Here is a 23,650-nt window from a genome sequence, read left to right on the forward strand (position 1 = left end):
ATCTTTTCCTCTGTCAGCATTCAGTGCTTTTAGGACCTAAAAAAATTCTCCATGATTTCATCCTTTTAGGAACTCTACAACCCATTGAAATTCACTTATAGAGTTCATTGTGACATCCTTTTAGGGTTTCTACTTTAATTTTCCAACGCTTTTGGTTTTTTGAAAGACAATTTCATGAAATCTTTAAAAGGCAACAAAGTCTTCCCATGAATACCGATTACTATCAACAGTTTAATGAAAGTCAACTTTTGGGGGTGGAAGGGGTAAACTTGGGAAGTTCTCAAAATTGAGCTTTTGGCCAACAGAATTTTGGGAAGCTGGCTTGCTGGCCCCTCCCCAGCCCCCAGGCCCTGGTCTCCTGCTGTGACCCCCACCCCTTCCATGCTACTGGGGGCTGATGCACACCTGTTCCTGAAGATCAATGTCAGTACAAAGAGAAACTGGCTGCACGTCAGCGCAGATGGGTCCCACCTGGCCATCATCTGGCAGTGCAGGGGCATCTACATGGACACCAATGTCATCTCGGTCAGGGCCATCCCCGAGGAGAATGTTTTGGCTGCACAAGCTTCTCAATATGCTAGTACCAGCGTGTTTGGATTCCTCCCCCACCACACCTTCCAATGGGAGTGCATGGAGAACTTTGTTGAACACTACAACTCACACATTTGGGGCAACAAGGGACCCGATTTGATGACGAGGATGTTAAGACTGTGGTGCAACCTTGAAGACTTCCATTTGGTGAATGAACTCAGGTGTTTGAACTTGTGCTTTCTCGACCCCCAAAGACTTTACCCCTTCTCCTACACATAGTGGAGGTGCTACTATGAAGTCTGGGACACAGACCCCAGCTTCAGTGACTCCCAAGACCTGCATCTGTGGAACCACATGAACCAGGAAGAAAGGGGCGTGGTTAGAGGCAGCAACTCCCTGGCAGAGAATCTCTACTGCAAACACTGGCCCAGGACCTACCAGGACCTGGCTCAAGGCCCAGCTGGTTTGGTGATTAGTGAGTTGGGTCCAGATAAAAAATAGAGCCAACGTTGGTTTGTTACTGCTACATCAGGAAACTAAGCTCTGCCTGGGAAACTAAGTACTTTCCAGGGTCACGTGATCTACTCCTCTATCACCTCTTGGTCTCCTTGGGACGTGGAACAGAGCCTGGCACACAGCAGAGCTCCAGAACGCTCAAGAATAGTGTGTGGTAAGTCGGTCAATTGAGGCTAGAGTCTTTCTCTTTGGCCACACTGACAAGGAGGACTGGGGCACATATCAAGTCCCTTTTCTCACAACAGCCCTGCATAAGAAGGCACCACACTCACATGGGAACTTTGAGACTGGTGGGGATGGTAAACACAAACAGGCACCCCCCACAGCTACTTTTGCACATTTTTAGGGATACATTGGGAAGAGAGCTGGGAAGCAAAGGCTCCCCACCCATATCCCACTGGTCTGAACTTGGGGGACACTCCCTGACTTTCAGAGGCTGGGCTGAATCTACAGATGCTTTAGCTAACTTGGTTTCAGAATGGCCCTACTCAGTAGAGTTCAATTTTCCCACTTTAGAGAGACATTCAGTGACTTTGCCAGGGTTGTACAGCTTGGGAATGTGCAATGTAAATGAATGTTTGAGTCCAGAGCCCAGGCTCTTCCCTTGCCTTTAGTGAGCAGGAGGAGTCCCTGGAGAGAAAGGCATGTCCTGACCCTGAGAGGAGGAGAAACAAGATGCCCCATCAAGGCAGATGTGCCGAGGCCTTCCCACTTGGTCCTGGTCCCTGTGCCACCATTCTTTGATGAAGTGTACATACCCAATACTTGCCATGATAAACATTTAAAGGGTCTAATTCAGTGGCATAGAGCACATTCACCTTGTTGTGCAAACAACACCACTATCTGCCTCTAGAAACTTTGCATCACCCCAAAGTGAAGTTCTGTGCCATTAAACACTTAACTCCCCACTCCCTGTCCACACCCTCTCAGTCCTGGTAACCACTCTTGTAGTTTCCCAAATATCTCTATGCATTTCACTATTTTAAGTATGATATATGAGGGAGATCCTTTAACATGTATCAGAATTCCATTCCTTTTTAATTGAATAATATTCTTTTGTATGTATGTACCACATTCTTTAATTCATTCATATGTCCATCGACACTTGGGTTGCTTTCACCTTTTGGCTGTTGTGAATAATGCTGTTACACACTTGTATGTGCAAACACCAGCTTCTCTGCTTTCAATACTTTTAAATACTCAGCCAGAAAGGGACCTGCTGGACCCTATGGCAATGCTGTGTTTAATTTTTCAGAAACTGCCGTTCTCTTTTCCACAGCAGCTGTACTATCTTTTACTCCCAGTGGCAATGCATGGGCTTCCGATGTCTCTGCACCCTTGCAACGTGTGTTCCCATAGGTTTTACTTTGGAAACACCAAGACACTACTTGGCAGATTGAGGTTTGGGTGGGAGAAAGGCCTGATTCCCAGAAATGTGAGTCTCAGTAAAGCAGGGCTGGCTAGAATGCAGGATCAAGAACTGACCCCTGAGATACAGAGCTCTTTGGTCCTCGGTTTCCCAGCTAGATGCACAGGACAGGCCAGCAGGTTGGGGGAGGGTGATAGCTGACATCTGACCAAGCCTGGGGCTCACCCAAAAGACCAGAGTGGGGCCAGATCATAAAACAGGAAGGGGGACTTCTGGCCAAGATGGAGGTGTAGGTGGAAACACTGTGCCTCCTTGCACAACCATTTAAACACACAAATGTTTGAAAACAAAAACACAACCAAACAGACAGAAAAGTAAACTGTACCAAAGTTTGACAACAAGTAACCATTCATTCAGATCGGTGAGAGGGGTGCAGTTGGCGGCAGTGGAGAGGGGTCCCGGCAGGAGGAGGCCGTGATTGGAAACATGGGCGGGAACATATGGAAATCCTGTAAGGCTCTCAAGGCAGGTGGCTGGCTGACTGTGGACATACATTTGGACACAGAGAAACCAGGCAGGTTTAGAAATGGTCAGTGAGACAGACTGTGCAACCCAGGGCCCCAGCAATGGGAAATAAAGCCTAAAAGCATGCACTGGAAAAACTTTCAGGGGCTGAGGTGCAGGAGAGACTCTTAGTACCATAGGAGACTTCGACGGGGAGACCCACAGGGTCCGAGAATGAACACAAGCCCACCCACCCAAGAATTAGCACCAGAAGGACCCAATTTGCTTGTGGGAAGCGGCAGAGGGGACCAAATTCCGAGAAAGAGCAGAAAAAATGCCATAGCTCCCTCTCTGACCCTGCCCCAGTCACAACCCATCAACTGGCCTGAACTGCCCCAGTGAACACCTAGGGCTCTGCCCCTCATACATAACAGGCGGGAACAGACCAAACACTCTGGCTCAAGAACAGCTCAAAGATCCAGAGCCAATACTTCTAAGCAACCAAGAGATAGCCAACCTATCAGATGCACAGTTTAAAACACTGGTAATCAGGATGCTCACTGAACTGGTTGATTTTAGTCCCAAATTATATGAACAAAGGAAGGCAACACAAAGTGAAATGAAGCAAATTGCACAGGGAACCAATAGTGATGGGAAGGAAACTGGGACTCAAATCCATGGAGTGCATCAGAAAGAAGAAATGACCAAAGAGAAAAGAATGAAAAAACAAGAATTCAAAAAAATGAGGAGAGGCTTAGGAACCTCCAGGACATCTTTAAGTGTTCCAACATCCAATTTTGGGGGATACCAGAAGGGGAAGAGGAACAGCAACAAGTGGAAATCTTATCTGAACAAATAATAAAAGAGAACTTCTGCAATCTGACAAAGGAAATAGACTTCCGGGAAGTCAAGGAAGCTCAGAGAGTCCCAAAGAAGGTGGACCCAAGAAGGAACACACCAAGGCACATCATAATGACATTGGCCAAGATTAAAATGAAGGAGAGAATCCTAGAAGCAGCAAGAGATACGGGGACAGTCACTTCCAAAGGAGTCCCCATCAGACTGTCAGTGGATTTCTCAAAAGAGACCTTACCGGCAAGAAGGAGCTGAAACAAGTATTCCAAGTCATGAAATCCAAAGACCTCCATCCAAGATTGCTCTATCCAGCAAAGCTTTTATTTAGAATGGAAGGGCAGATAAAGTGCTTCTCAGATAAGGTCAAGTTCCACAAGTTCATCATCGCCAAGCCCTTATTATATGAAATGCTAAAGGGACTTATCTATGAAAAAGAAAATAAAAATATGAACACTGAAAGGACAGAAAACTGACAGTTATTAACAGCCACACCAAAACAAAAGCTAACTAAGCAGAGCAGAACAGAGCAACTGGATCAGGAGCAGAACTGTAGAAATGGAGATCACATGGAGGGTTAACAAGAGGGGAGTGGGAGGAGGAGAAGTAGGGAGAAGGTACAGAGAATAAATAGCATAGATGGTAGGTAGAAGATAGACAGTGGAGAGGAAAAGAATAATCTGAGAAATATAGGAGCTAAATTGTGACACACGGACATGAACTAAAGGGGGGTAATGTGGGGAGGGGTTGTGTAGGGTGGAGGGAAATGAAGGAGGGGAAATGGGACAACTGTAATTGCATAATCAATAAAATGTATTTTTAAAAATAAATAAATAAAAGAGGAAGAGCTCTGTAGTTTAGGGCTTTGGCCTGGGATGTCTGCTCAAGATTCTGAAGGTACTGTGCTTTTGAGCAATTCACATGGATCCTGGATTTCCCTCAGGGATTAAATGTGACACTCCCTCCTTTCTCCTCCTATCATAACTAAAAATAGCTCATCCCAGAGCAATGAGGGGAGAGGCTCCACTTTTCCTCAGACTGTGGTGGGATGCCTGCTTGGGAGAGGGATTCCATGGAAACCTCAGAACCCAAACTACTAATGCCAAGAAGTTCTCATGTCTCTGTCCCATTGCCTGAAGGAGGTGGTACTCAGCTCTTCTGAACATGGAGAGCACAAGGTTCCTGAGACTAGGGAAGCGGTCCCACCCAGAGGAAGCACAAACAGCCACCTGATTTCTGGCAAGGTCCTGGGGTGGTTGAAGGCTATTGGGTGCTGTTAAGCCCTTGAGTACAGTCGGGTGAGCCCAGAGGCACAGTGCAGCTGAGCAAGGAACTCTGTCTACTCTCTTGGCTCTGTGAACCCAGAGATGAGGCAGGCAGCATAAGAAAACTGCCCCAGGACATAGACACCAGGTGGGAAGCACCTGTGCAGTTCCATTGTTCGGTGCCACAGGTGGAAGGAGGCTAAACACCAGCTGTTCCAGATGCCCCCGAGGTGCTACCAATTTCTATTTTAAAGTCAGCCAGATTTTCATTAAAAATCAATTGTTCAGTCAGTTTTATACAAGTTGGTGGATAGGTTTATGAAGCACTACATGGCCCCTAGGAATTGTGTCCCAGAGGGATTGCTGCCTTATGTGGTGGTGATCCCCCCTCCCGGGGAATATGCGAAGCAGGGGCTCCCTTCCTTGGCTGTGTTGTGCCACAGGAAGAAATTAGCTTTGGTCAAGGCAGTGAGTTTTGAAATGTTAGCATACATTCCACTCTTTTGGGTCCCACTCATTTATCACCTTGGTCTGGGATTGGGATGTTTCTTGGGACCCATCAAAACATCCAGAGATGGTTAACAAAGCTTTTTAGTGACAGTCATTTCTGCCTGTGTTCCTCTTCCCAGATGTGGGAGAAGCAGTCCCCTGATCATTTCCATGTGGAGAAACTAAGTGTTCCATCCCCTCCCCCACAGGGTAGGTGGTTTCCAGGTAACCAGAAACATTCTCATTTCACTTTGTCTTCTGGACTCAGCTGTGAAGTTGAGTCTGTGGAGATCCAGGGAGAATTGAAGGTCTCCAGCACTTACCGTATTGTGATTTGCTGTAAACTTTCAGTCCTTGCAGTCTGGTGAAGAAGCCTCAGGTACTGTAATTTCCATACTGAGAAATAATTGATGTATCATCACCACCATCATCGGGAGGTAGTTTGGCATACTCCAAAAGCTTCAGAGTCAAACAGAACTTGAAGGCTGGCTTTGTTACTTAGTCGCTAAATGATTTGGAGGTCATCCCTTACCTTTTGAGCCTCAGTTTTTTTTACTTTTTAGTTGAGGAAACTGACAGCTACAGAAAAGGCTGTAGGATGGCTAGAAATAGTGTACTGAAAGGCTGGCATGGTGCCTGGCACATACACATGTAATAAATGATGGGTGCAGTCTTTATCCTAATCCACAAACCCCACAGTCTTACTCACCCTCTAGGATCAGAGCCTTGGGACAACTGAAAATTAGCCTCTTGGGATTTCAGTTGAAGACAAAAGTGAGACTTTTGGGGTTAGTAAAACCTCATGAACTGGGACCACTATTCAGAATCCTGTATACCTGGGAGTGGGGCTGCCATTGTCCATTTTAGAGAGTGGACTCAAGAGTGTCAACGTGAGGGATTTAGAGCCACTTGGGAGGCAGGCTACAACCCTGTGCTCACATCTGGACAGTGAGAGTGGGCACTGGGGCTTCTCACTGGTGAGTATGGACCCACCTACGAGGGCTCCTGATCCTTCTCAATGGGCAGTAGGATTAAGCTACAGACACGGATGGTGAACAGATCAATCACTTTACTGCCTGTGAATACCCTTTGACTCTGAGGAGCCCAAATTAAGGATTCCTAAATCCATTCTTAATCTTTCTCCTGATTCTTGCTGGTCCATAGCCTCACTTCTCCAAGACCCCAAGAATGTAGAATTTTGAGGCAGATAATGTAATATTTTGACAATTTTGTTTTAGTTTAACAGCAATTTCGGCTGCGGGTAATATGCCAGGGGCTAGAGTCCAACGGATGCGAATGAGCCAAGGCCTAGCCTTGTGGCCTCACAGCTGGAGGAGTTGCAGGTGGGGCGGGGGTAGATATGAGACAGAAACACCTGCTGAGGCCCCTCTTGGTTCTTCCAGAGCACCCTGCCCTAGCTCCTACGCTGACACCGCTCTGCGCAGCAATGTCTGTGTAGTTTCCCGGTCCCCGGAGAACAAACTCTGGAGCCAGACACCATCGCTTACTAGTGGTGTGACTGTGGGAAAGTCATTTGCCTTCTTTGTCTCTCAGTCTCTTCATCAGTGTCCTGGGTTGCTGTGAGAATTAAATGGGGTAATACCTGTAAAGCTGTGTATCTCCATGTGGCGCACACAGACTCAGGTCTGCTAAATACTTCTGTCAGGAGCCCAGAGCTAAGGAAGTCTGGGCAGCCACACCAACACCAGACGGGGAGAAAATGGCGGCAGGGTTCCGAGCGCCACCAAGCGGGCAGCGAGGGAACTCAAAATGGAGGCGGGCGGTGCGCCTGCGCAGAAGCGGCTTCCGCTTGACTGGTGAAAGGCCACCTTCTCCACACCCTGCGCTGAAGAAGGAGAAAAAGTAAAAAGAGGAGGCAATTACTTTGAGTGCCTTGCTAACCTAAACTAAAGACACAGAACCTTCATTACAAACACACCTTTGGATGTGAAATGGCGGTCACCCCAAGACCTGGTCAGAGAAGCGGTTGGTGAGGTGACGTACATGGAACTCTTCATGGACGCTGAAGGAACGTCAGGGGGTTAGGCGGTTGTTGGATTCAAGATGCAAGAGAGCATGAAAGAAGCTGCCAGAATGCTGAACAAGCCTAGGCTGCACGGAAGACCACTGAAAGCCAAAGAAGAGCCTGAGGATGACTATGTCAGGAAGGCAATGACAAGGCTGGAAGGCTTGGAAACACAGCATGTGCACCATATCTGGAATATGCACTTGGATGCTAAAACTGAAGGAAGTAGGACAGCAGGTTGTAGGACTTTATCCAGAGGTCACTGGAAGGTTGAATAGGACCAACTTATACAATTGACACTTTTCCCCAAAAAAGCCTCTGGCAGTGGCCTTGGGCATAGGGATTCACTGAGGACCTACTGGGTGCCACGTATTAGGCTAGGTGCTTCACTTTCCTCTTCCTAACCACAAACCTGCAAAGTGAGCCCTGTAAGTCCCAATGTACCTAGAACATTTAAAGAAGTGAAGGGACTTGCCCAGGCTGAGGATTTGACTCCACAACTGAGTGACTCTAAAATCCATACCCTCACTTTCCACAGCTCTGGCCATGTCAGTGTGTAGCATGCACACTACTGCTATTGTTCAGGTCCTTCACCTCACCCCATTTAGACTCTTGGTGGCCAGGTGTCTGGTACATGCAGGCAACACACCTTGCCTAACTTGGACTCTCTTCTCGTTCTTCAGCTCCTATCTGAGCTTCTTTGTTGGCTACAGTGGCCTTGGTGGTAATTACCCTTCCAAGGTGGTAATCCCAGGGCTTCCCTGACCATGCAGTTTCTTGCTACTATTGTTCAGGGTCCCCATCATTTCATCTTTGGGGCCTACACAGCCCCTCCCCTCAGGTTCCTGCCTCGCAATAGGAGAATGGACTGGAGGCACATGAGAGTCCTGGATGTGGACCGTGTGACACAGGAGATGGATGTGGCCACCCTGCTGGAAAACATCACTGACATCACCTTCTGCACCTTGGACCAGGAGGTGTGCAGCCACTGTTCACAGCCTTTAGACCAGGCACTGCTCAATGTGCTACGCCTAGCCCAGCTCACCATTGAGTACCTGATACACGGCCAGGACTTCCTGATGACCAGGGTTACCCTGCTGGAGCTGCACCTGCAAACCAGCCTGAGCCAACTATCACAGAGTCAGCAGGAACTGGACCGCCAGGCTAAAGAGCTCAGAGCATTGAGGGAGGAAAGGCACCTGCAACACAAGATGATCGAAGAGCTGCAGCAGCTGCTCCAATGGTCAGGTGGCCAGAGCTACTATATGGTGAGGAATGGCAAGGAGAGTGGGAGGCCTGGGTGCCTAGCCACTGGGCCACCTGGGCAACACCATCCCCTGGGCCATGAGGCTGCTGTGATCCATAGTGATTGGTTAGTGTCGGATTTTAGAGAAGGTGCTCATGGCCAGAGGGCTTGAAAGTCTGGTTACATCTACTGTGTGTTTGTGTAGATCATACAGGTGTGGCAGATGTGTGTATGAAGGATGTGTGAAGGATGTGTGTGCATAGAGTGTGCTTATGGAGAGGTTATGTCTAAAGCACGTTTGAATGTCTGAAGGGTGTGTGTGTGCTCTCATGGAAGGTGTCAATATATGTGTCTGATGTGTGTATGTGGATATTTGGAGGGTATGTTTCTGTATGGTAGTGAGTGAAGTGCATCGTGTGTAATGTGTGCTTGTGAGTATGTAGAAGTGTCCATATAAAGATATATTTATGCTTGTGTGAATGAGTCAGGGTGTATGTATGTCTACGGGTGTGTGTATTTGTGCTCGGTGTGAGTTTATGTGTATGGGCATGAGGGCTTCATGTGTGCATGTAGAGGGTGGTGTGTAAGGGTGTATGTAAGCTGGGTATGTGAGAGAGAGAGAGAGATGAGTGTGTGGAAAGGGACTGGTGGAGTGAGGCCTATTTGGGAAAACTGTTTCCATTGTTTAACCAAGTGACAGTTGATGAGCCTGTGTGGAATTTCAGCTTTTGCATATGTTTTCAATTGAAGTGTGGTCTGGGGACACTTGCCCTGTAATAAACTGTCATGTTGGCCAGGCTTGGAGCCAGACACTGAGGATATAGACCTGAGTCATGCTGGTTCAGATCAAGAAATTCATAGTTTGAGGGTAGGTGAGACAGAAGGAATCATTTTAATAGAGTGGTAACTGGTATAATTGATGTATTGTTAATTATGACATAAGGGTCAGAACCCTTTCAGTAGTAAATGACAGACAGCAATCTGAGCTGGGTTAGGCCAAGAAGGAACTTACTGGTTGATTTAACTGAAAATTCCAGGTTTCTGGTGGCACGAAGGTGTGGCTTTCTCCCAGGAACAAGATGGCACCAGAATCTTGTTTCTTTCTCTGAAGCTCTTGGCAATTCTTCCTCAGGGTGGATTCTTCCTTCCACTGTGAGGAAGATCCTGACCCTATGGGAGCAATTTGTGCCACAGTAACACCAACTGCTCATTTTTCAGGAGTTAAGGCTGCTGTGGCAGAGGGCCAAAGGTGTTCCCAGCATCCCAGCTAGTAGTGCACTGTCTCAGTGCCTTGGCCAGTCTCAGGGCCCTGGAAATGCAGGGCTCTGATTGGCTTTGTTCTCAGTCACCTGTTTCATGGAGCTGGGGTGGACTGAAGCCCATTGCTTGAGAGTAAGGGAAGGGTAACTCCCCAGAAGAAAGCTGGGTGCTCTTATCAGAGGAAAAGGGTATGGCTAGTATACTTCCAGAAATGAGCGGATGTCCTTTGTAGGTTGAGAAAATGTTGAGAGATGGTTGAGGAGCTGGGGGAGCACAGAAGTGGGAGAGGAAGAGTCTTCCTGAGGTGGTGTTTAAACAAGCCTTGAATGTTGAGCACAATTTTGTGAAGGAGTGTTATGGGCAGAGGCAACCAAGCTGCTAGTGTGAGAGGGGGGCTCAGGGTAATGACACTGAACTTCTTGAGGTGGGTTTGGGCAGGAGACAGATGAGAGCTGTGGCAGGAGAGGAGAGCAGAGCTGGGTCACAGTGCCCTCAACCATTGTGGAAGAGAGTGGATTTTATTCTGAAGGCAGTGGTGGCTGTCCAACTTCAGGTGTCTGGCTTCTGAGTGGGCTGCTTGAGGTGGGAATGAAGAAGCAGGTCAGGGTGCAATGAAGGGAAGGACTTGAAATGTGGAATAAGATGCTTTCTAAGCTATGCCCCACCCTACCCACCTCATATTCCTGCTGACAACTAGAAACTCACTTGTGTCATTTTAGAAGTCCAGAGTGGCCGAGTCTGTCAATCCAGGGTGTGTGTGCGGGCTTGCATTTGACTGTGGGTGATGGAAAACCTCACCATATTGTAGTTATATGAATCAGGTCTAAGTCTATTTTTCCCTCTTATGAACACAGTCTAGAGGGAAGCACTCTGGAGCTGGTATGGAATGCCACAACCATTGAGGACCCAGTTTTTTATGTGTTTCTCTGCAAACCTTGTCCTGTGACTTCTGCCTCGTGGTGCAAGATAGCTGCCCAAATTCCACCTCCCAAGTCCATATTCAATTCAACATGGTGGGGCAGGGGGAGGAATATCATATCTCTTTCTTGAATGACACCTCCCAGGAGTTTCATGTCCTCCTTCTGCTTGCATGTCATTGGACCAGAGTTAGTCCCATGGCCACACCTGTTGGCAAGAGAGGACAGGACATATAGTGTTTATTCTCATCAGGTTTATGACCCCTGAAAATCAAGGTTTCTGGTGTTAAGGAAAACAGGAAGTAGGTATTGGAAGACCACTGGTCATTTCTGTCATATTTGCCCTTGTGTAAAGACCGCAGATAATCTTTCCCCATCTTCTATGGGCTGGCAATGGCAACCCACAATGCAGTGTTGGAAGAAGTTTTCAGTTTCACAGTGAAAAAAATGATGAGGTTGATTGGCAGTGTCTGAAATACGTGAGGGAACTGAGGTCCCATCACAGATGCTATTATTTGCTATCCTTGCCATGGTGTTTATCAACCCTGGAGTGGGGCCTGGGCATTGATGTCTTTTAGAATCCCTTACGTTATATAAAATTTCAAACATATACAACAATAGAGAGACTAAACAATGAACCTTCATTTCCACATGACCCAGTCCCACAGTTACCATCTCATGGCCATGTCATTGCATTTATTCCCCTACTCACTTCCCCCAGCCCTGAACACTTTTCAAAGTGTGTGAGTCATATGATTTTCTCTGTAAATATTTCAGTATATATCTCTAAAAGACAAGGATCCCCACTTTTAAACATAAATACAATGCCTTCATCACACCATTAAAAAAAAACCAACAGAAATTTCTTAGCGTTCACAGTTCTCTAAGATACTGGTAGTGGTTTAAAGCTGAGTTTATGTATCTGGGGAGTGGACATGACTGCCTTACTCAGTAAATGAGTTTTTTTGTGTCTGAAGCAGCCCGGGAGACCCAGGGTAGTGGGGGCTGTGACATAGGGAGAATCCCAGGCAGACTCAGGTGACTGACTCCTGCACTTCCCACTGCTTCCTCTCTGTGTAGTGCCATCTGTGTGAGAAGACGTTCCCCAGTGCCTCCTCTCTCCAGAGCCACCTTCAACAGAGGCATAAGGGTGCAGCGCAAGGCGGCGAGTCCAGGTGGCCCTTCTGGGACTGTGGAAGGACCTTGACTGGAATTCAGTGGGTGGCGGCACATACGTCACCTAAGCTGCCCTCGGAACCTCATCATAGGTTGGAGGATGGGATGATCCCCCATCCGTCCTTCAGATCCTACTTGGGGCTGGGAGGGTTTCTGACCACGTGTGTAGAGCTGAAGAGCTGGGAGTCACACAGGTAGGTTGTAGTTTTAGTTTTGTCCCTTCAGTGCTGTGACTATGTTCAATTCTTCCCAGTCTGAGTCTCAGTGGCTTTCACTGTGAATGGGGCAGTTAGACTGAAATAGAAAGGGCCTTCCTCCCTCTCCTACTGTGAGCCTGCAGTTCTCTGATGCTAACTATGAATGAAGTTAGATGGGGTTATTGAGCAGTCATGCCAGTTTTGTGACTTCATTATTACATAATCTGATTATGACATGACCACTTCGAGTTTACTGTTTTGAATTCCAAAACAAGTAGCCAAGCTGTATGTTTTATCCATGGAGGTGTTTGCATGGTCTGTAACTATTTTTTAAGGTTTAATAAGAAATAACTGATAAAAGATTTCCTGGACTTCCGCCAAGATGGATGCATAGGTGGAAACACTGTGCCTTCTCCCACATCCAAGTTTGAATACAAGAAAAGTTTTGGAGAACTAGGACACACCCAAAGACCAGAAAACAGAATTATATGGAAGTCCAACAGCTACGAACCGTTCAACGGGGACGGTAAGAGAGACGGAGCCAGCAGTGGAGCTGGGTCGGGCAGGACACATCCCCCGACCTAGGTGCGCAGGCAGCCCGGAACCAGTCGGGGTGTGGGGCAGACTGACCAAGGTCGCACATTCGCGCATAGTAAGACAGACCACGCAGGCCCCAGGGGGCGAACCCAGTGGTGGAGAGCTGACGGCGGTGGCATACTCGAGAGCAGTGGAATGAAACGCGTGGGCCTGGTGACGGTGGTGGCTGTGGTGCTGGTGGGGGTCGTAGCAGAGGGAAGCCATTGTCCCTCTTTGACCCGGCCCCCACATACAACGTCACAACCCAGCGACTGAGTTGCCCTGCTCTGGTGAAAACCTAGGGCTCCAATCCTGCTATGGAACAGGCATGAGCAGCGCAAAAGATGGTGCAAGAAGAACTCAAAGTCCCAGAGCCAATAACTCTAAGTGTCCAAGAAATTGCCAGCCTCTGAGAAGCACAATTCAAGACACTGTTTATCAGGACGCTCACAGAATTGGTAGATTACAGTCACAAATTAGAGGAACATAGTCACAGATTAGTGGAACATATGAAGGCTAAACTAATTGAAATTAAGGGAGATGTCCAGGAAACCAATGGCGATGGAAAGGAAACTGGGATTCAAATCAATGGAATGGACCAGAAGGAAGAACGAAACATCCGACCAGAAAGGAATGAAGAAATGAAAATTCAAAAACATGAGGAGAGGCTTAGGAACCTCCAGGACATCTTTAAACATTCCAACATCCGGATTGTAGGGGTACCAGAAGGGGGAAAGAGACAGCCACGAGTGGAAAACATATTTGAACAAATAATAAAGGAGAACTTCCCCAGTCTGGCAAAGGAAATAGACTTCCAGGAAATCCAGGACGCTCAGAGAGTCCCAAAGAAGTTGGACCCAAGAAGGAACACACCAAGGCACATCATAATTACATTAGCCAAGACCAAAATGAAGGAGAGAATCCTAGAAGCATCAAGGGATAAGGGGACAGTCACCTACAAAGGAGTACCCATCAGACTGTCAGTGGATTTCTCAAAAGAGACCTTACAGGCAAGAAGGGGCTGGAAAGAAGTATTCCAAATCATGAAATCCAAAGACCTACAGCCAAGATTGCTTTATCCAGCAAAGCTTTCATTTAGAATGGAAGGGCAGATAAAGTGCTTCTCAGATAAGGTCAAGTTCAAGGAGTTCATCATCACGAAGCCCTTATTATATGAAATGCTAAAGGGACTTATCTAAGAAAAAGAAGATGAAAAATATGAACAGTAAAAATAGGAAGATGAAAAATAAGGACAGCAAACACACAGTTATTAACAACCACACCTAAAACAAAAGCAAACCAAGAGGACAGCTAGATCAGGAGTGGAACCATAGAAATGAAGAACACATGGAGGGTTAGAAACAGGGGAGTGGGAGGAGGAGAAGGGGGGAGAAGGCACAGAAAATAACATAGAGGGTAGGTAGAAAATAGATAGGGGGAGGGTGAGAATAGTGGGGGAAATATAGAATCTAAAGAAATTGAGACACGTGGTTATAAACTAAGGAGGGGAGAATAGTGGGGGAGGGAGTGTGCAGGTAGAGGGGAATGAAAGGGGGGAATAGAACAACTGTAATGGTATAATCAATAAAATATATTTTAAAAAAGAAATAACTTTTAAAACATAAAATATACACTTGAAAAAATAAATATAAAAATCTAATGAATCTATTTCTTATTATTTCCTCATCGTAATTTCCTTTTCATAGAATAGACTTAGAGTTTTAAAATAGCACCATTTACCTAGTCACTGTGCATTTGCTACATATGTAACTCTTCTTGCTTCTGCATTGGAGGCTGCTAAAGAAAAACAGATTTCGCACTTGTTAATGTTTCTGATGAAAAATATTTCTTTAAAAAATATTTGTATGCCCCCTTTATGGCAGCATTATTTGCAGTAGCTAAGATGTGGAAGTAACCCAGATGTCCATTGAAAGATCATTGGATCAACAAAATGTGGTGTATGTATATGTGTGTGTGTATGTGTGTGTGTGTGTGTGTGTGTGTGTGTGTGTGTGTATACAGTGAAATATTATTCAGCCTTAAAGAGAAAGGGAATTCTGACACACACTGCAACATGGCTGAGCCTTGAGGAGATTCTAAGTGAAACAAGTCAGTCACAAAGGGACACACACTGTAGCGATTTTAGTTGTAGGAGGTGCACAGTGTCATCGAACTGAGACCAGAGAGTAGAATGGTGGTGTCAGGGGTTGGTGGGAGGGGGGTGAGAAATGACTGTGAAGTCATTATAGAGCTTTTTTCAAGAGGAGAAAAGTTATGGGGATGGATGTTGCTGTTGGTTGAACAATGATATGAAAGTATTTAGTGCCACCTACAAATAGTTTAGAATGATAACTTTTAAGTTACATGGATTTTACCGCAATCAGGAAATCAAGTAAATACCACTGATATAGAAAATTGAAGTACAGGAGGTAGAGGAGAGAAAATAAAACTCATGAACAGTGTACCTGCAGTTAACATTTTGGTGTATTCTCTGTGATTATTTTTCTGTCTACATATGTAATTGTGCAGTATGCAGTATTGATTATTGTTTATTTTCAATGAAGTATATATTACATATTCCAATGCCATTAAATCATCTTTGTCAATGTGATTTTTCATGGCTGAATGGTATCTCATCAAACAACTACCATAATTGATTTCCCAGTTGAATTATTTCCTAATTTATGTGGGTTACTCCAATATTTCCCTGTTAGAAACCACATGACGATGAACATTCCTGTGTCTAAGTCTTTGTGCATATGCCTCATCATTTCCTTCAGTTAAAGTGCTATAAGGAGAGGGAAGGCATGTTCCTCAGGCAACTCTGCTGTGTCAGTGTCCAGGACCTTTTCACTGGCTCCTCAGCTCTCCTCTTCTACACTCACCTCAGGTCACCTATCAACCCAAACCAATTTATATTGCATCTAAAAAGTGGGTGTTTTCCAAAAATCTCCTTTCTAAGAAAAGCCATCTCACTCTTCAAAGAAAGCCTTAGAGTATGAATAGCAGTGCCATCTACTGAATAATTACTACATGTACTTTAAAAACTAACAATGTACAAATGGTATTCTTTTCATTAACCCTGAACCCCCATTGCTTTATCAGTATGTGGTTTAGTTAGAATGTTCTTTTATAATTCCTTCTGAATCTCTTCTTTAACTAAACATTTTCAGTACATACTTAAAGCAACTTGGGCTAGAATGTTCCTTCGTAATGCATGTTGCCTTTCTTTCACTTGAATTTTAAAGTGATTAGTTTAAATGCCATTGTTGAGAAAAGTGGAGTTACAACAACAATGAATTCCATCACTTCACACTCCTTTCTGACTGCTGTCAGGACACATGGACGTGTCCTTTCTATTCGTAGTCAGTGTGTGCGCACTCCTGAGAGGTCTGTGGCCGTTTGTCTAGTAACTTCGCACTCCCGTTTCTCTGACTGAGCTCTGTCAAGGAGTTCTGTTAAATGACAGTGAGAGTCCACGTTTATTGAGCATCACAACAGACACTGTGCTCAGCACTTTGTATGATCACGTTCCAACCTCACAGCAACCCTCCGAGTTAGGTGCTACTATTATGTCCATCTTCCAGTTGGGGAAAGTGGGGGTCAGACAAGGAAAGTCATTTGCCCAAGGTCAGTGTACAAGGAAAGTGGCAAAGCGAGTCTCAGACCACAGGGTGTGATTGATGACATAGGCGAGGCACTGCACTCCACTGACTTTTCCCCCTAAACTGGTCATCCTCTGCTTGCATGGGCCCCACAGAGAAACAGAAGCAGGAAGAGTTTATGAAGGACGTGGTACAAGACCTGCGGGCCCAGCTGACATCAACTCAGGAGGAGCTCACAGCACTGTTGAAGAAGCAGCAGCAGCAGCAGCAGGTGAGCGTGGAGAAGAGACAGCAGGAGACGCTGTTGTGGACGGACCAGAGACCCAGGATGCACATGGATCCCACAGGGTTAAGTTCTGCCTGGTTTCTCAGAGCTGAGAGTCAGAGCTAGGTTGGCACCTTCCCTAAGTGAAAGACGATTTGGGGTCATCTAGGAAGGAAACGTTAATCATTTTGCCAGACCTGTCTGGCAAGAAGTAGAGCAGGGAGTTGAAGTTTCCTGCATTATTCGGCACCTTTGGGAGGTATTGAACCTGAATGTTAACTTCTTACCCTGTGCTCTCAGGTTTTTGAGGACGAAGCATGGGTGTCATTGTGAAAGGTCCAGATTCCAGCTGAGAGGAGCTTCTCAGTAAATATTTGTAAGATGAAAATATATAAATTGTCTTACTCATTTCTTCCTCTATTCATTCACCATTCAGTCTCTCAGCATGTGTTCACTGAGCATCATCTGTGCCAGGCTCAGTTCATTCAGAGGACCTGAAAGACAGAAACAACACAATCTCTACCCTCAAGGGATTTGAAAGTCAGATCAAATTCGACCCACTCCAAATGCAAGCCATGGGGACTGTGGGACAAAAGTTCTATGGGTCTCCATGGTGACTTGCATGACAAGGGCCCTAGTACTTTCTCGGTAAATATTTGCCATGATTAATGATTCTATTGTTAGGAATTAATGGTTCTGTTGTTCTTGATATTCTTTGTAGGAAGCAAAGACCACCTGTCAGAGGGAAAGAGATGCTAAAGCCATGTCTGAGGAGTGGAAAGAAGAGCTCTCTGAGGAAAGAGACCAACAAAAACAAGTCTTTTGGGATGAGCTGAAAAGTTCTGTCCTCCCTAAGTCTCTGTTAGAAGAGGTACCCAGTGGAAAACACTTCAAATTTCGTTTGTTGAAAATGTGCTTCTCTGTTCTCAAAGTTCATTTCCTTAGTCTGTGCTAGTTTTATTTCCTCTGGCACTGTGGGGGCTCAGGGGCCGCGAGGCCAGATCCTGGAGGCCAGTGCCTGGGTTTGCAGCTCTGCTCTATCCCTCACTGGCCGTGTGACAGTAGGGAGTTACTGAACCTTCTCATGCCTCAGTTTCTTTCCTGTCAGATGGGTTGCTGAGAGAATTAAATTAGCACTGAGCACTTAACATTAGCTGTATATACTAAGAACTTGCTAGCTATGGTTCTCCCTTATACAAAGGGCTTTCTAGCTGAACAAGACATGAGGCAAAATTTAAACAAATGTATTTGTTTCTCAACATAATTTGTTGAGTGCTGGCTGCATGACAGGAAGACTGAGGGGCCTGTGGAGGTCACACACAATAGCTAACACTTATCAACTGTGTCTACTGGTTTAAGCTCCTGTGCAGAACATTTTATAGACACTGACTTCTAACCCTTCTAACTATCACACAACATANCCATTCAGTCTCTCAGCATGTGTTCACTGAGCATCATCTGTGCCAGGGACAGTTCATTCAGAGGACCTGAAAGACAGAAACGACACAATCTCTACCCTCAAGGGATTAGAAAGTTCAGATCAAACTTGGCCCACTCCAAGTGCAAGCCATGGGGACTGTGGGACAAAAGTTCTATGGGTCTCCATGGTGACTTGCATGACAAGGGGCGCTAGTACTTTCTCGGTAAATCTTTGCCATGATTAATGATTCTATTGTTAGGAATTAATGGTTCTGTTGTTCTTGATATTCTTTGTAGGAAGCAAAGACCACCTGTCAGAGGGAAAGAGACGCTAAAGCCATGTTTGAGGAGTGGAAAGAAGAGCTCTCTGAGGAAAGAGACCAACAAAAACAAGTCTTTTGGGATGAGCTGAAAAGTTCTGTCCTCCCTAAGTCTCCGTTAGAAGAGGTACCCAGTGGAAAACACTTCAGATTTCGTTTGTTGAAAATGTGCTTCTCTGATCTCAAAGTTCATTTCCTTCATCTGTGCTAGTTTTATTTCCTCTGGCACTGTGGGGGCTCAGGGACCCTGAGGCCGGATCCCGGAGGCCAGTGCCTGGGTTTGCAGCTCTGCTCTATCCCTCACTGGCCCTGTGACGGTAAGGAGGTACTGAACCTTCCCGTGCCTTGGTTTCTTTTCTGTCAGATGGGTTCCTGAGAGAATTAAATTAGAGCGCTTAACATTATCTGGTATATAATCATTTCTAGATATGATTCTTCCTTATACAAAGGGCTTTCTAGCTGAACAAGAAATGAGGCAAAATTTAAACAAATGTATTTGTTTCTCAACACAAATTTGTTGAGTGCTGGCTGCATGATAGGAAGACTGAGGGGCCTGTGGAGGTCACACACAATAGCTAACACTTATCAACTGTGTCTACTGGTTTAAGCTCCTGTGCAGAACATTTTATAGACACTGACTTCTAACCCTTCTAACTATCACACACCATAACAGTCTCAAAGTAGATACTTCATGAGCTCATTCATTTCTTTATTAAATATTTGTAAAGCTTCCTCCTTTTCAGCGCAAGACACTCTGGTCGCACTGCTCTTAAGAGACAGAGCTGTGCTGGGGTTGGAAAGTAGCTCTTTAAACCTCAAAGTTCCTGCTTTTCTACTGGATATACTATTAAGTTTATTCAGGAACCCTTTACTAAAGTTATCCCTGGACTGTTTTTATGCATGTAACCTGTATGACTAAAACTGTCACAGGAGATAAGTTTTAAGGAGAAATATCTTCAGAATGTATTTTGCTCCTATGGGTCATCCTAACATCCAGGAGAATCTGGTTGTTGAAAATGAACCAGTAGTGTTTCTCACAGTCATTCCACGTTTTGCCTAAAAAGGCAACTTTTCTGGGAGGGTATTGTCATGGGCTGTGCCTGGAATCTTGGGGGCTCCATCATCTCACTCCGAGTTGGGAAGTGGAGGGTGGGAGGCGACCAGCTTGAAGTGAGAGCTCTGTATGTGTTTACTGTAGTGACCAGGCCCCTCCTGTTGAGAATGTTTCCCCAGTGTGCTCAGGCATGATTTGGGGAAATAAGGTGCTGCTTCTCCAAATGGCCTTCAGTCTTCGAACCCCAGCCCCTCAAGCCTCATCCCAAGTTTGTCTAACACTTACTGACTCCACCCTCCCCTCACACAGTGCGGGCTGACCAGGCGTTCAATACCTAGGCAGGAATTTGAATTTGGAGTTGTTCAGAAACCATCTCATCGAAGGTCAAGGGTTACATTCAGTTTGAAATCCTGAGTTTTGGTATATGAGAACATAATTTTTACATCTGCAGTTTCCTTTGAATTTGAATCACATTCTCCTAATTTTTAATTCCACTGAAGTATTTTGCTAGCCAAAAGGGATACCAAAATCTTTGTAGGTGATGAAGCAGTTTATTAATACATTTTTTAATTTCTGAGGGAAAAACACTGAGTAATATTCCATTTGGAGTGATTGTGAAAAACACTGTAAGACGGTCCCTTTTCTGCTCTTCTGTGGGAACTTGCTTCCCCCGGGCCAGGCCGGAGCCCTCGGGAGACACTGGAGAAGGAGAACCCAGACTGGCGTGGGTGTTCACAGGTGTGCTGATATCTAATGAGGGCAGATTGGGGTTGTGGTTGGGGTAAGATGTGCCCATCTGACTCTGCTCCAGATGTAAAAGACAAAACCAAGGCAGTTCTTTGTCTAAACAAAATCACACCCTGGCCTTTTCAGAAACCATTGGCCTCACAGTCCTAATATGAGATGTGCTGCAACCTTGAATCTCTGCAGGATGCGGAGTGCGAGGAACTGCTCAGGCAGACACAGGCGTTTGAGGACCTGAGAATTCTCAAGGACACAAACATTCAAGTGAGAAGGTCCTCTGTGCCTTCCCTCCTAGAATCAGTGTCCTCTAACAGACTGTCTCGTTTTTGTTCCATGGTTTTAGGAAACTTGAAAGACATCAAAATTTCTGTATTTTCAGACCTTCTGCCAATGCAAAAGAGCACAGAGCAGGGTTCTTGGGGTGCTCGGGTGAGAGTCATGATATGTGTGTGTACAACATCAGATGTGCCTGGGACCTGGCTCAAAATACACACAGCTGTGTCTCTTCTTGAACAACCTTGCCCTCATTCTGACTCCAACCCAGTTGAAAACAATTCTTAGATAGTGGATCTCTTTCTAAGAGTTGAAAACAACTCTTCTAAATCTTCTGGCTTTGAAAATATTTGCAATGGATATGGTGATGTGGTGGTATTTCGGAACTGGCTCCATGGAACTAGAAAATCTTTCATTTGTAGCATTTGTAATTTTTTGTGGTGTAAATATTCCCACCATAGCCAATTTCATGCTACTGGTGTAAAGTCAACACATACGGACTTGGGTCCCAACTGTTGTGGCTCAGAAGGTTGGGTGCCATCCTGCAAAATGAAAGGTCACTGGTTCAATCCCTGATCAGGGCACATGCTTGGGCTGTTGGTTTTAGTCCCAGGTGGGGTGCATCTGAGAGGAAACTGATCAGTGTTTCTCTCTTTGATGTTTCCCTCCTTCTCTTCTTCTCTTCCCCTCTCTCTAAAAATGAATAAATGAAATGTCTTTAAAACAAATGAAAAAACAAACACTATGAAATTGGGAAGCCTTGAGTCTAATCAGCTCTCCTGAGCTAGCTGGATGTGGCCCTGACCACCACTGGATGAATCTATAATAGTCCAATTGTGTATGATCTGTATCACTGATAATTAATTCCATGTCAAGGAAGGGCCATTGACAGCCAACAGTCCTGCTGTGCTTCTCTTTCTGCTCTGCAAGCTTGTTAGGAAAAAAGAGCTTCATGCCTAATAGTTAGCAGTAAAGTGTTTTCACTATTTGATGTTTCAAAGGTTTTCCATTGAGGAAAGCCATTCTTTTTCTAAGAACTCTGTTTACATTCTTTGCATATTTTTCTATTGATCCTTACCAATCTGTGAATTTGTATAATGCACAGAAATTAATGCATCCTTTTGTTGTTCGTTTGAAAAAACATAATTTATTGACGGTGCTATTACAGTTGTCCCAACTTTTTCCTTTCCCCCATCTCTACCCAACCTGGAACCACACTTCCCTCCAAGAATTCCCCCCACCACCCCGCCAACCCCTGCTTAGTTCGTGTTTGTGGGTCCGGCATATAAGTTGTTTGGCTTCTCAATTTTCTATATTCTGAACACCCCCTGTCTATTTTGCACCTGACAATTATGCTTCTTTTAAAAAACGGTTCCTTTTTATTGAAAAAATATCAATACACTATAACTCCAATTACAGTTTTCAGGGTGTTGCACATGTTTCTTAGTAGTGTTTTTAAATGAAATCATTTATATTCTTATTCTATTATAGTTGTCCCAATTTTTCTCCTTTTGCCTCATCTGCCCATCCCACACTGTGCTCCCACAGTCAGTTTCCACACTGTTGTCCATGTCTGTGGGTCATTCATACATGTCCTTTGTCTGGTCCCTTCCTCTTCTTTTCACCATTATCTGCCTCTCCTTCCCCTCTGGTCATTTTCAGTCTGTTCTGTGTTCCCATGCCTGTGGTTCTATATTGTTTGTGAGTTCATTTTGTTTATTAGCTTCCTCTTATAAGTGAGATCATGTGGTATTTGTCTTTCACTGACTGGCTTCTTAATCCCTGCATCTCTCCCATCATTCTTCCCTTTCCCCCTCCCACCTCATGCCCCTCCAAATGATCTCCATATATATGATTCTGTTTATGTTCTGGTTGTTTGCTTAGTTTCTGTGTTTCAGAATCAGTGGTTGATAGTTGTGAATTTGTTTCCATTTTACAGTTCGTAGTTTCGATCTTCTTCTTTTTCTTAAATCAGTCCCTTTAACATTTCAGGTAATAATGGCTTGTTGGTGATAAACTCCTTTAGCTCTACCTTGTCTGGGAAGCACTCTATCTGCCCTTCAGTTCTCAGTGATAGCTTTGCTGGGTCCTTGCTTTTCATCACTTTGAATATTTCTTGCCAGTCCCTTCCTGCCTGCAAAGCTTCCTTTGAGAAATCAGCCGATAGTCTTCTGGGTACTCCTAGTAGGTAATTTTGTGCTTTTCTCTTGCTGCTTTTAAGATTATCTTTAACTTTTGGCATTTTAATTATGATATTTCTTGGTGTGGTCCTCCTTGGGTCCAACTTATTTGGGACTTTCTGTACTTGCTGGACTTGTATATCTATTTCTCAACAAATAAGGGACGTCTTATTTCCTGTTTTCATGATTTTTTCAAATAATTTTTCAATTTCTTGCTCTTCATCTTCTTCTGGCATCCGGGTGAATTGGATGTTGGTATTTTTGGAGATGTCCCAGAAGGTCCTTATACTGTCTTTGGTTTTCTGAACTCTTTTTTTCTTCCTGCCTGCTGGTGAATGCTTATTTCTTCTTTATGGTCCAAGTTGTTGATTTGAATCCCAGCTTCCTCCACTCTGCTTATGGTTCTTTATTTCACTTAGTGTAATCTTCATTTCTTCCTTTATGTTGTTGCCATACTCACTGAGCTCTTTGCATATTCTGATCACCAATGTTTTGCACTCTGCCTCTGACAGGTTGGATGTCTGCATTAAGTTTAGTTCTTTTCCTGGGGTTTTGTTCTGTACTTTCATTTGGACCGTATTTCTTTTTCTCCTCCATTTGGCATGCTCCCTATGTTTGTTTCTGTGTATTAGGTAAACCTGAATTGTCTCCCTCAGTAGTGTGGCCTGTTATTGAAAAAGCACTGGTCAATGATGTAGGGTGGAGCCTTAGGTAATAGGCCGGGCAGGGCATCGTGCATCATTGCTTAGTGGCTTTATGTGGGGGGAGGTTTCAAAAAGAATCACAAAAAGAATGAAATCTTTCCATTTGAGATAACATGGATGGACCTTCAGGAGATAATGCTAAGTCAAATGAGCAGACAGAGA

The 23,650-nt window shown here is 45.0% G+C and overlaps 1 pseudogene; it reads left to right on the top strand.

The window, feature by feature from the left end:
• The first annotated feature begins 381 nt into the window (after window positions 1–381).
• Window positions 382–1,032, top strand: LOC118997492 (alpha-1,4-N-acetylglucosaminyltransferase-like; annotated as a pseudogene).
• The last annotated feature ends 22,618 nt before the right edge of the window (window positions 1,033–23,650 follow it).

The sequence above is a fragment of the Sturnira hondurensis genome, unplaced genomic scaffold (assembly GCF_014824575.4).
Source record: "Sturnira hondurensis isolate 20B ecotype Veracruz unplaced genomic scaffold, ASM1482457v3 Scaffold0013299, whole genome shotgun sequence".
Taxonomy (NCBI): domain Eukaryota; kingdom Metazoa; phylum Chordata; class Mammalia; order Chiroptera; family Phyllostomidae; genus Sturnira; species Sturnira hondurensis.